The sequence below is a fragment of the Thunnus maccoyii genome, chromosome 8 (genome assembly GCF_910596095.1).
Source record: "Thunnus maccoyii chromosome 8, fThuMac1.1, whole genome shotgun sequence".
NCBI classification, from domain to species: domain Eukaryota; kingdom Metazoa; phylum Chordata; class Actinopteri; order Scombriformes; family Scombridae; genus Thunnus; species Thunnus maccoyii.
The window spans coordinates 24,826,511-24,839,891 of record NC_056540.1 but is presented as its reverse complement, the minus strand read 5'-3'; the positions used below and the strand labels follow the sequence as shown (position 1 = coordinate 24,839,891).

The 13,381-nt window shown below is 38.6% G+C and overlaps 1 long non-coding RNA gene across 1 annotated transcript; it reads left to right on the top strand.

Moving 5' to 3' along the window:
• The first annotated feature begins 1,667 nt into the window (after positions 1 to 1,667).
• LOC121901772 lies at positions 1,668 to 5,293 on the top strand. The gene is made up of 3 exons (XR_006097394.1): positions 1,668 to 3,328; positions 3,475 to 3,571; positions 4,348 to 5,293. It is a non-coding gene; the product is annotated as an uncharacterized LOC121901772 (long non-coding RNA).
• Positions 5,294 to 13,381: the final 8,088 nt, after the last annotated feature.

The following is a 13,381-nucleotide window of genomic DNA, read 5'->3' as shown; positions in this document are numbered from 1 at the left end:
GCTCAATATGGAACACGTCTTTTAGTTTCCAATTATGGGACGATTCTGTATTTTACAGGACCGTTGGCAACCCTACTTGCTACACCTAAATATTCCACCAACATATTTTAATTTCTGTATATTGACATGAGAGAACATTAAGAGACAGTGAATGACATGTGACCAAACAAACGCTGACTATGGCTCCACTTCAAGTAACCCATCGCAGTCATCTGTGGTCAGGAGGTCTCTGCCCAACTCATGTGCTATGCACGACTCTGGCGGAGCTTATCTCGTGTATTTATCCAGCGCTGATCCACTGTAGCTCTGCCTGGAAGCTGTAGCCTAGTCAGGAATTCAGAGTTGTGACAAGGTTTACGTTGGCTGAACCGCCTGAAACTGGAGCTGAGCGCCGCAATGCAGTCAAATAAATCATCTAAAGAGAGGGATGGCACAGAGAAAGACAAACAAATAGCTTTTTTACAAAACAGTGTTTCCAGCAATGTTTCTTTTGGCAAGAGACAAAGTGAAAGAGAGAAGAACAGAGAAAGGCACTGACACAGACAAGCAGAAAGAGATAGGATCCACAGATGGTAAATGCATGTCAGGTACTCTGTCAGTGAATTTATAGCAGAGTTTACATGAAGATTGCAATCCTCAGTGTCATTATGTGGTCAGCGGTTTCATTCATACCTCAAACCGTATAACACCATCATGTGAGACAGCCAGTCGTCCACTGTGTTTAAACAATGGCTGATTTTCTAGGAATCATCAGCTGACAGGGTTCCAGGGGAAGAGAAAGACAAACTGACATACAGGCAAATGATGAGAGAGATAATCAGAGTTAGAGAGGAAAACGGGAGAGAGAGGATGGGACAAAGATGAAGATGCTGATGTGACACTACAGCTATCATTTTTGATTGTGCAAGAGAGAGCAGAGGAGAGAGGAGCATGGACTGAAAGTTGATCTAAGCACTGTGGGGGAGGGAGAGAGTTATGAGAACGACAGAGAAAATGACAAAGAGAAGCGAAGAGAGACAGATAAGGAGAGAAAAAGTGAAGAATTGTGAATGACACAGCAGGACCCAGGAGGCCGTTGTAACAACACCAGGTCTGATTAGAGCAAATTACTCCTCTCTCTTCCAATCAGTTTCAGCATGTATTAATCTCCCCTCTAGACAGCAGCCATCAAATGCTCAAAGCAGAACTTAGAAATGCTCTCCACCTCCTCAGCAACTGTTGTTAACATGTTGATATGAACAATTTCTGATTTTTCCAGTGAATATGCTCAGTGGCAAACAGAATAAGGGGATTTTCAGACCTGCACTTTTAGTCCGGTTGACTCAGACACTGGTTCGTTTTCCCCCTTTGGTGTGATTAGTAGGTCTAACACAGCAATTGTACTGTTTGGACCAAAACAACAGACCCTTTGAGGATGTGGTCTCAGTACACTCCCAGACAAACTCTGAAATGGTTCTTTTGTGAAGAACACTGCACTGTAACTTTTATTCTCTTGTTTTATCTGTCTTATTCCCTTTTTAGCTTGTTTTTATTTCCAAACACTTTTTAATTGTTTTTATATGTCTTTTTACTTGTGTTGCTTTTATATTCTGTTTTAATGTCTTTTATGCTCTATGTAAAGCACTTTAAATTCCCTTGTTGTTGAAATGTGCTATACAAATAAATTTGCCTTGCCTTGCCTTGTGAAGGGAACGTAATCCGCACTTGATCCGACCCAGCTACTAGGCGCCACTGGGCGAGTGAACGTTCTCACATGGCTCATAGTGATGCATTTCGGTTCACCTTGATTTTTCTCTGTGTGAAAAGAAAACACACCAAGTTTACCAACTCATCCACTGATTCAGACCAGAGCAAACCAACTATAGGTTTGAAAATGCCCTGAGACCGTGTTGCACTACACAAGTACAGTATGTCAACCCTGTTTTAGATTGATTTAATTTCTTCCAGTCAGCCACTGGTTTACAATCATTTATTGAAGTTAGCTCATAAAACTTGATTGAGCCACACAGTCCTTCACAGTTATCCTTTAATTTCCTTACTGTCATATACAAATAAGAGAGATGATGAAGTCAAGAGCCGGTTGCTGTAAAACATGCATTCATAAGCTGTGCTATGAGCTAACCAAACCCGAAAACACTGATACTGACAAAAATGATTTTAATTCTGTTATTTCTTACATTAAAGAGCTGCGTGACTTAAAATATTTGACTGACCAAACATACCCTGTTAGCAACTGCCAGGATCGATAATGAATTGACTTATTTAGGTCATTACATCCTCTGCAGATTCATTTATGCTCTGCGGCTGTATTGCACTTGCACTGTCCGGTCAGTACTTCACAGTGTTTAAACAAACACTGATTTCCTAGGAAAAATCCACTGATGAGGGTCCAGAGAGACACAGATAGATAGGCTGACAAAACTGTTTCCAAACCTAGTTCACTCCACACCCAATTTGCAAGTGATCTGACTTTCTTGTTCTGATATAATCCAGCCACGATGTGCACTGACCCTGTTTAAACAAAGCAAGAGCCGGAAAAAGTAATTAGGTCACATAATTAAATAAATACATCCAGGGGAAACAGTGAACAGGTGTTCTCAGGCCACGAGTGGATACACAGATATATATATAACAATATGAAATCTAACCTTTCGGGTCATATCCTGAAAATATAAAGTTCTAAACAATAGGTCTTAAACAACAATATTTCACATTCCAGTTTTTTTTGAATTCATAAAATATCTGAACTGGGGCTTTAAGATTCCTTTGTTTCCTCTGTCCAGCTGTTAATCTATTGTTATTGATTACTTTTAACTGCAGAGATTAAACATGTGTGTGTCCTGGCTAATGTGAATGTATGACTGTTATGACTTAGACTAATTTCACAATTACAAAGACTCACAGAAATGGAGTGGTCTCCAGTCATATTTTACTCATTATACATCCTCCCTCTGTTTCTGTTTTCTTCATGTCTCCTCATTAATCTTTTCTTCAGCCCTAAAACACATATTTTCCCTGTTCTCCCCCTCTTTGTTCTTTTATTCGTTTTTAATTTTCGCTTTCTATTTGACTTCCTCTGAGTGTACTGGAGTATAAAGAACTAGATCTGCAGTTGACAAAACAAGGTCATCACTGGCTGTTCTGGAGCTTTTGGCCATATTACATGATCCCTCTTAATAGATGGAGTTTGCCCAGCTGTCATGGAATAGAATAGGTGTGAAATTTAACTTCCAATTATTTTTGTTCAGTTTAATTTCAATTTGAAATAAAGTTAAGCCATCAAGCTTTAAGCCATCAGCCAAGAGCCTGCATGCAGCTGCTGTTACAGGTTTGAACCATTAAACTATTCTTAACTGATATATTGATATTTAATGAGATTGATTACTGAAGTTTGAATAACATCCTCAAAGGAAATGAGGCTGAAACTCTGAAGCTTAAATGTTCTATTTGGCTCTGCTGTTGGCCCTCTGACAGGTAGAGAGCAGAAGGCAGATCACCTGTAACCCCTGATTGTCTCATTTCAAGACCTTTCTGACCAACAGGAAGGAGCGTGACAATCATAGAAAGTATTGTAAGTATTGAACTGGGAAAGAAAGCTTGTAGGTTTTCTGCACCTACTGCATGGAACAATCTACAGACTGATCTTAAACTTCGAAACTTCCTCTGGTGGTAAAATACTTTAAGTTGAGCAAAGTTCATAGTATCCCTGAACCAGGCACGTGCACAGATAGACCTCAAAGTCCTGTTAATCCTGCTACATCCAGCATGACACAACAATATACTCACTACCTCATCTTGTTTCTAAGTGTAGCTGACAGAGAATTTATATTAGCACATGTTAGTATTAATAGTTTACTGTGAGGTAAAGTAACTGTATTGACGGAACTAGTGTTTGGGGGGACTATTATTGTCATGGCACATCCCATGCAAAACAGTTGTCATTGTGTTTGTGTTATTAATGTCAGACGTTAAAGTAATGCCTAATGTACGATTACAGTAAGCATACATATTTCCTTTCTTTGTATTTTATGTGTTATGTTTGCTCAACAGGTGAATATGTGTATAAGGACAGTGACTAAATGTCATTATATATTTAGGCAAATAGGTATATTTGGATGAAGGAATGTGAACTGTTAAATCCATTATAAACCAGCGTCTATTACACCTTATCTAAAGCTTATGTGTCGCTTTTTAGAATTGTGGCTCAAATGCATGATGTCTTCCAAGCCTCAGCATTATGATATAATATGTGAATTATATTAAACTAAACTAAACTACATTAAGCACAAGTAATTGTATCTTAGTCATACAATATCAGCTTCTTCTTATTGCCTCTTGTCACTGAAGCAATTACGCCTTCTAGGGAGAGTTGGTAAGAGACGAATATGGAGGCGAGAGAGGCAGCCATGCAGCCAAAGGAAGTGCATTTTTGTCAGCAGTAGAGCTTCTGCAAGTGAGGATGTCAGTCAGTGTCAGTAAGAGTTTGGCTGGTTGACGAGAGGAGAATTTACTGAAATACGCTTCATTTCTTTGCATGTATCATTAATTAACTATCATGCAGTATTTGAACCAACCTCATTTATGAGTTTGTTTTAAATACATGCTCATCCAACATCCTCTGCACATCCCTGCCTTGAACAATTTTAAAACTATGGTGAAATCTATTGAGTCTGATGGTCTGTGTGCAAATGTTTTATCTGATCATTTTTAATGTTACTCAAATCAATGTGCTTTTATGTTAATTTATTGTTGAATCTCTGTGTTGCTGCTGTTCTTGGCCAGATCTCCCTTGTAAAAGAGATATTTGATCTCAGTGGGACAAACCTGGTTAAATAAAGGCTAAAAGAAAAAAAAAATACTTTGCTTTTACTGGGTTTCTCAGATGACATTGGGTGGCAACATTCTCGTCTTCTCCTAGTGAAAATAACATCTTAATGATATAGTTTATTCTTGCTCTGTAATATAAAAGTTTGTCTGTATCTTACCAAGTTCTCACTGTTGTACTTTTAGTAAAATGTATGGAATAGCTTTTCAACAACTATGGTATTCCTTACAGTTGTAAATTTAAGTTTTTGTGGCAATTCAGGAAACAGTAGGTATATTAAGAAGGAATAAGTCAAAACCGCCTGTCTCAAATAATGTTTTCAACACTAGTTACGACTGAGTGTGTGTGTAGCTCCATTCATGTTTTTTTTTTCTTGCACATTGTTCTGACATTGTTACTAGCCCACAATAGGCACTATTCAAAATGCCTTAAACTTTGTACATTCTATCTCATTTAAACGTTATTACATGTGTGTAACCAATAAAAGTTAATAGAAAGTGTGATTAACTCAGTGTGCAGTAGTACACTGGCTGTGGTTTGAGTCTGACTGTGCTTTCACTGCTGTAAACTCAATTCAAGGTCATGAGTTGCAGGCAGCGTTTTGAGGAATCTGGATGTGGGTTACGAGTCTGTGCAGAAACTGAAAACAAGATATCCGTTTTATTTGGAATTTTGAATCTCTCATTTTTAGAAACTCAAAATAAACAAAGAAAGTGTTTTTTTCTGAATCATAGGTTCCTCTAGTCATTAGCTGAGAAAATAATCACACAGTCCACAGCATTACATTCTCATTTTTCCTCATTAAAATGCTCCTTTACTAAGTGCAACATTCCCGTTACTACCTCCTTCTATTATACACAACATTATTCCCATCATGCACATACAGTGCAGTATTTAAATGCTGCATTACCATAAAATAATAACATACTAGAGCCATGCAGTATATGCTTCTGAGCTTCCTCTGGTGTTAAAATACTTTAAGTTAAGCAAAGTTCAAGTACGTAAAAAAGAAAATCACTTCATTCCGCAAGTGTTGTATTAAATTCAGTGTATAAGCCGTGGTGGAAATGAGGCTTGCAACAGCTTCAGCCGCCGCTGTCACAGGAGACTACCATGGAGCCAGAGTACATTTACTGTTTCTTTTTCTTTTTTTTTTAGCTTTCTTTTCACGGCATTTCTCCTCCTAACTCGAACCATTCCACCTTGGCTGCCAGCTACCAGAGAACAGAGGTCGTTAATTGTGCTGTAGATTGTAGGAACTCACTGCACACGCACAGATGGAGGAACGGGTGCACATAGGCAGAAAAGTGCATGCAGGCATTCGCATACACCCACACACACATGGCAGAGTGATAGTAATTGAAATCCTAAGTGTTGGGTATCCAGGAGTGAAAGCAGGAAGAAGGTCTTAAAACTCAGCTCTCCTGAGCATCCTAAAACACTTTTATTGACATTTATTGTGTGTTTGTCTTTGTGTGCATGTGTGTGTGTGTGTATGTGTGTACATGAAAACATGCATATATATTTCTTATTTTTTCCTGTGCAATGTGTTCTGGCATTGTTGCGTGCCCATGACACCATCTGGTTGTAAAATATGTACCAGAAGGGCTTAGTATTGTTTGAGGGCAAAAGAGAACGTTTCCCTGAGGATCATGCGATTGACTGAGGAGGCTGGCAGAGTGGCTAAATTACAGAGAACACTACACAGACCTCATCCCCGGGTGCAAAATCATTCTCAAAACAAATGATGTAGCAACATTTTGCATTTTATGAACCCACAGGCTTATGACTACTGCATTAAGAAAGTGACCTAGAGTTCATTTATTAGAAAATGAAGGATGTTTTTCCCACATGATGTCTTCCCATTTTCCAAGAAGAAAAAAAAATGTCATTTGTTTCTCCAGAACACCTAGAGCATGTAAAGATTTCTGAGAAATACTCTGCGGCAATTTGACTCTACAGTATGTATGTCACATTTGCAGACACGCATGCATGCACATGAGGACAAACACACTATACAATGCCTCTCATTTTCACAGATTTGCAGTTTCACACTCACAAACCCAGCAGGCTTAAATAGCGTAGCTCCACCAATCACAGCACAGAAGTTTTAGCTCTCACAGGGGAGCCAGCCAATTAGAGAGACCGGTAATGCAGCCCATATGAGCAGGGGCTTCTGGGTAGTCCCAGCAGGTGTTGCGTTGATTATGATCTGACACTCTTGTCGGCTGCTAACTAGAAGCATACCTGACACAGAGGAGTGAGTTCAACAACAAACTCTTCATGTGATGCATTTAGGAACTGGTGTAACACTTGTCTTTTCAATGACGTCTGATCATAAAGATTGTATTTGGTGGGACCACACAAGTCCTAGAAACTACAGCCAGAAGATTTTAATACTTGTTCTTATAATAAGGCAACAAACATCACAAGTATAATCAATATTTTATGAATCAGTTCCAATCTGTACAATTATACATGTATTTCTAGCCAAAATGTTTGGTTAAACAAGGGTTAAAGTAGCTATCCTACTGTTCAGTTCAGTCCAGATTTTTATTGTCCCTCGAGGGGAAATTTGAATTGCAGTATAGGGCAAAAACACAAACACAACATAGAAGAGGACATGGGACATTAATAACAACAGTTACAGCAAACAACCAAAAAAAAGAGAGTATCTGTTCATTAAAAGTGTCAAACCATTGGAATGATAGCCATAATGAAGTGCTGCTGAGCAGTGCAGTAAGGTTTAGTGCAAATTAAGCACATTTATTGAACTTGGAACAAAAGAAATTTTTCGGATGTCAATGTGACTTTGGAGATCTGATCATAAAGATACGCGGTGACACCCTACTTGGTTGCATGATGTTTTACATTCATCTCCCGTGGCTATATTTAATTAAATGCGCCGCCACATCGCTTCCTCCTGCGCCGTCTCCCTGTTTACATTTTATGTTCTACATGGTGTCTGTAAACAGTGCTCTCTCTATTTTTTATGGAGGAGAAAACAAATGTCTGCTATCACTTCCATGCAGCCACAGTAATAACACGCACTGCTCTGGTGTTTATTTATAAAAATATGAATTGTTTTTTTTTCCCAACATGGTTTTCTACATACGCTTTTCATTATACACAAGGCAAAATAATATGTTCCTACCCAGTGGTTTTTGCCACACATGAAACAAGGAAATAATGAGTTTTTGTTTAGATACTGTTTTTCCATCTTTTCCCACACTATTGCAGGACTGTGTACAAAGATATTACCAAAGACGTCCTTATCTCGAATCTGCATTTCATTCAGATGTATTCAGAAACATCCTGAAGTTATTGTCATTAAAACAAAAAAATACATGTACACATTTTTTGAAATCTAGACCACAGAATACATTTTAAATTCATGTTTAGCAATCAGATGCAGTTAATCCTCATGTGAGAATGTGAGCTAATACATCATAGTTTGCAAAATGTGTAATCAGTTCACCATCTAAACAAATCTGAAGACAGACTAAAAGTGTTTGAACAGAGGGTGCCAGAATGCTGTTATAAATTGTCTGTTAAATATCAGCTGCAAAGACAGATTATGCACCAACATAACCTTAACAAACTGAACAGCATTTATTTAACATCGTAATTCGATGTATTTAGTGGTAAAGCAAGATATTTAGAAAAGGCGTAATGTGGGGAGCGATCACTCAAGGATCAGAGCACAAGCAAATGTGCGATCGTTAAAATGGAACATGAAGAGACAACCGATTAAGAGACATTACAAAAGTTCCTGATTTTTGAGGTAAAATACATAAAATTTGTCATTTGCTAACTAGATACATTTTAAGGCATTCAACACTGGCAAGGTGAAAGAGCCATTTTGTTCTTTTTTTTATCATAAGTAAGGTCCAGGTAGTAGCATCCAAGTCAAAGTTTCATGTTAGCTTTAATATTTTGTAATACACTAAGATAAATGTAGACATGATGACAATAATTTACTGCCTCTATCCTCAACTGGACTCTATTTTCAGGAGTTGGACAGGGGACCAGTTAGTCAGAGATGCCATAGTAACAAAAGCTGATTTCTGCTTTGTAGCATTAGAAAGATTTGTCTTTGTAGTGCGTTAGGAAAAACAAGAGCCCCTCCCATGGTTACCACTCCACACATTATCAGAAACTTCTATCTTTCTGAGTTATATGTAAGCAGGATTTTACACACATAAACACTATTACTTTCTCCGTGCTTCTCTGATATGTGTTTGGACATGGAAATGTGATCACTTACATTCTGTCCCTGCAAACATCAACAGAAAAGATGTTATCCTGTGCCTGCCCTCCCAAGGCACAGATAACAAAACAATGACCTGCTGCCTTAAAAAGTCCTAAAAATACCATTGTAAGACTTGTCTTAACAAGAACCACATGATGCTAAGTGTATGTGAGCGTGTACTGTGTATCTGTGTGCAAGTGTTACTGGTGTTTTATCATCTGAGAAAATTGCATATTTTATAACTTTTCTGTTCTTTTGTCTTTTGACTCAGTCTAAAATATAAAACCAGAAATGTAGGTTGTGCTGAATCTCTTATTTGAAGTGCATGTACATGTATATTTTGTGAGCATGTCAAGCTTTGACTCAAGAGAAAAATACAAACAAACTACAGTTACATGGCATTTTCCCCTCAACAGCAGCCCTTTAAAGATACATCTATAGACATTGCCACGATACATTTAAAACAGCCCTTATCTCTAACCAGGGCCATATGATTCCACAGGGGGAGGTAAGTTTCTACTGCCTGGTGGTTTCATCTGAGGGAAGTTTGTTAAAGTCATCTATCCATGACATGACAGTCAGACCTCTAGCTGTGGTCGAAATCAAACACCCCCATCTTATCTCCACTTAAAGACCCCCTTCCCTTAACTCCTCTCTTTGATCCTGTTTGATCTAGAGGGAAAGTAAAAGGGGGGAGTTGAGGTGAATAGGAGGATGAGAAGACTATGTTAAGCTAAAAAGGAAAGAAGAGCTGTGAAGTTCATAGAAATAAAGGAGATATAAACACCTGTGTTGTAGGGTTTGACAGACAGGTTCGCTGTTTGACATTAACGGCTTTCATTCCCAAGTTTCCATATAGAAAAAAGATACAGGACAAGCTAAACTTGATACAACACACCCATTAGAAATGACTTTGTTTTAGACGAATGGTAATGTCCTGGTGTAAAGGTTAATGTCTGAGGCTCAGTATGTACAGCATGGCATTTTAGCACTTTTTCATTTACTTTCTAATTATTTAGACAGAGTACTGGTGCTGCTGTAGGCAAAGATACATTTCTCTTATCTTAAAAAGTTACCTTAATAACTTAAACATCATTAAAAACAGCCAGATGTTGCATTTCTGGGTTAATTTCATCGGTGGAGTATTATTTCTTCGGTGATTTGTTGACATTGTATACCAGGACACTTCAAACAGGGTTCAAGTCGGTTTTAAATAAGTGGACAAGGCAAGTTAAACATTGGTAACCATAGCAACAATATTCTTCATGCTACAGCAACAATTACCTTTACTTTAGTCTTTACGTAAAATATCAGTGGCAATTTCAACATAACCGTGTTGTTTATTTCTCTGGTACCTGTAAGTAGTTGTGGTATAAGCACCTTAATACATTCTGAAGTGTCTAGGTAGAGAAAATAATACACTCTGTCGAGGAAACGCCACTTCTCCACCTTCACCTCATTCATTATTTTTGTCTAGTAGCACACCTTGCCGTATATGCACGTACTGTATTCCCAATGCAGCTGTAAGTGAATAGAGCAAAGGTCATTTAACACCTACATTCAACAGTCACTCAGAAAGAAATCCGCCATAGAAGTTGTATTAAGTCTAAATAGACCAGTAATGCAACGTTTTGAAGCCTGTGGATTGATGTCTTCATTCTGGGAAGTGCGGTAGTCTCTAGTATATTTAAACTTGATGATCTACCTTAAAATAACTCCTGTAATGCTTAATAAATTGAGGATATCAAACTACTAAAGTGTATCGAGGGGAGTGGGGGGAACCTACGGTGTATTGAAGCTGCAGGGCAGTACATTCTCCGATTTAGCTAACTGGTCTGTGAAATAATACTGAAATGAAACTATTCTTCATTTTTATTGGGGAACCACAGGGCTTCCTTCAAGGACCTATGATGGGTCCCCAGACTCCACTCTGACAGTCACTACAGCATAGCGATGAAACACATCCACCAGATGTGGCAGGACGACTCTCTGCTGGCAGTTTTATCCATTCATATGAATCTAACAGCCATAAAAGGGTCAATCCTATGTGTTAGGTTATCAACACATTGAGTAAGGTTGATGGCTTTGTTCTACCAGGATCCTGGATTATACTGTAACTGAATACAGGTGGGATTTCAGCGCACAGACACATGTGACAGTAAGATAAACATACGTTTAAATACAAAAATGAGGAGCTACACACAGGGAGTTGAGGGTGAGGTGGCATTTTAAGCACACACATACACACCTACCTTTGCTTTCACCCCACATCTGAAAGTAATTCTTGGTCCTTGTGTGTGTATGTGTGTGTGTGTGTGTGTGGGTATGTGTGTGTGTGTGTGGTGGGAGGCCTGCCGGATTCCAGGGCAACCCCCCTCACCAGGATGGCGGAGAGAAGGGAGGGAGTGCGGGTGGCGGTGGTGGGGAGGGTGGAGGTAGGTAAGCGTTTTGGGAAACGTGCAGGGAACAGCAATTAAAATCCCCTTTTCTCCGTCCTTTTGATGGAATTCCCGGCGGAGTCGACTCAAAGCGGGATTAATCACCAGCCCTCATCCCCCTGAAACCTACATCCCTCTCTCCCTCTTTCTTTTCTCCTTCTTCTTCTCTCTCTCTCTTTCTTTCTTTCTTTACAAGTGTGTGTCATTTCCTCATTAATATCCTGGGAAAGGAAATCGAGGGCCAGGGCAAGGCAATGTAAACTTTTTTTTTCTCCTAGACTCTGCTCTCAGCTTAAAATATTGTAACAAATGTTTAGCTGAAACTGTAAATACCTGCCCTCTCGTTTCTTGCTTCAGTAAACTAATCCAAAGATTATCACTGAATCTGACCTCAATAGACATTCGTAGCAAAGTTTACAGTGTCATTTGAAACTTGACAATGATTTGTGTGTGTGAGGGTGTGTGTGTGTGTGTGTGCGTGTGTATGTGATAATGACTTGTTTGCTGGCACACGGGCCAAGCCTCTGACTCTTTCCCTTGTAGCCGAATGGCCTTGTTATCAACGTAAGCCATGCATTGTATTACAACCAGTAATTTAGTTTACATTGTGCTTGGGAAAGCAGTAAATTACATGGGTTTCTGCTCAAAATGAATAGCCGGCAGCTTTGCAGTTGAGACAAATGTCTTTGCTTTTGCTACTTGAGGCAGAATTTTTTGCTAACAGTGCTCTGAAACATATAATTTTGTCCCAAACTCCTGGCTTTTAAAAGCAAAGTACAGTGAAATCTAATAAGCCACTTTCAAAAGGGGTTTTCTCCTGCTCCATCAACGGAATGCTCGTTATTTAGCTTCTCCCACTCACTTTTGGATACAATTTCTAGCTTTTGCTCCTTTCGCACTCATTCCTCTCCATCTGTCTTTCACCCTCTTTCTGTAAAACAAACATCCCAACAAGCCCCAGGAAAACACTATTTGGATGTACATGCATTTCATCACTTCCATTAATTGAGTCTGTGACTCACAGACTTCTATTGATGTTTAATGGTATCAGTCATCTACTTTTGGCATGAGAAGAAGCGACTCTGCTATTACACAGCTTTAGTTTCTTAATAACTTGCACATTGAGAAACAACATTTTCATTCCAGGAACACAAAGGAGTGTAACATCTGATGTTTCACATTTATTATGCATGATCTCTTTCATTCAATGCTTATTTCTAAATGTACACTTAATGATACTCTAAACAGTTTCAGTCTTAAGATATGAATTATTAATATCAGAACAAACTAAAATAATCAACAAAGGATTTAGATTTTGCTGCCAGCGATGATTTAAATACATGTTAGGGTTTTCCAGAAATGTGTGAATCATTGAACTGATCATCTTCATGGAAATGAGATCCAAAGATTAGATCATCAACACCACTCCATAAAAACAAACCCTTCCATCCCGTGACCTGTGCTAAAAAGGGTAAAATCCAAGTGTGCGTGCGCGCCCACTCTTCTGTTGACATACTGTTGAAAGGAACTTGTTACGCAATCAACACTCTGCTTTCAGCTCAATAAGGAGTGAATGATTAGGAATGTATAAAAATTTTTATTGGGAGAAGGTTTTGCTGATTAGTGCTCATAATGTGTAGTATCTTCTGAAAATGTAGACGAATAAATATTGGAGATGAAACAGGATTCCTGCAAGAAAATAGTAAGAGCCAGCAGTGAGTTGAGATAGTAAGTCTGAACACAGAATCACAAAAATATTGACAGAGAATCATTTAACAATGACACAGGAATTTGTAATTTTCTGACAATGTGCCAGAGCAGAAGAAATGATGAAGATGAGAAAGTGAAACACCTTGCTTTGTAATC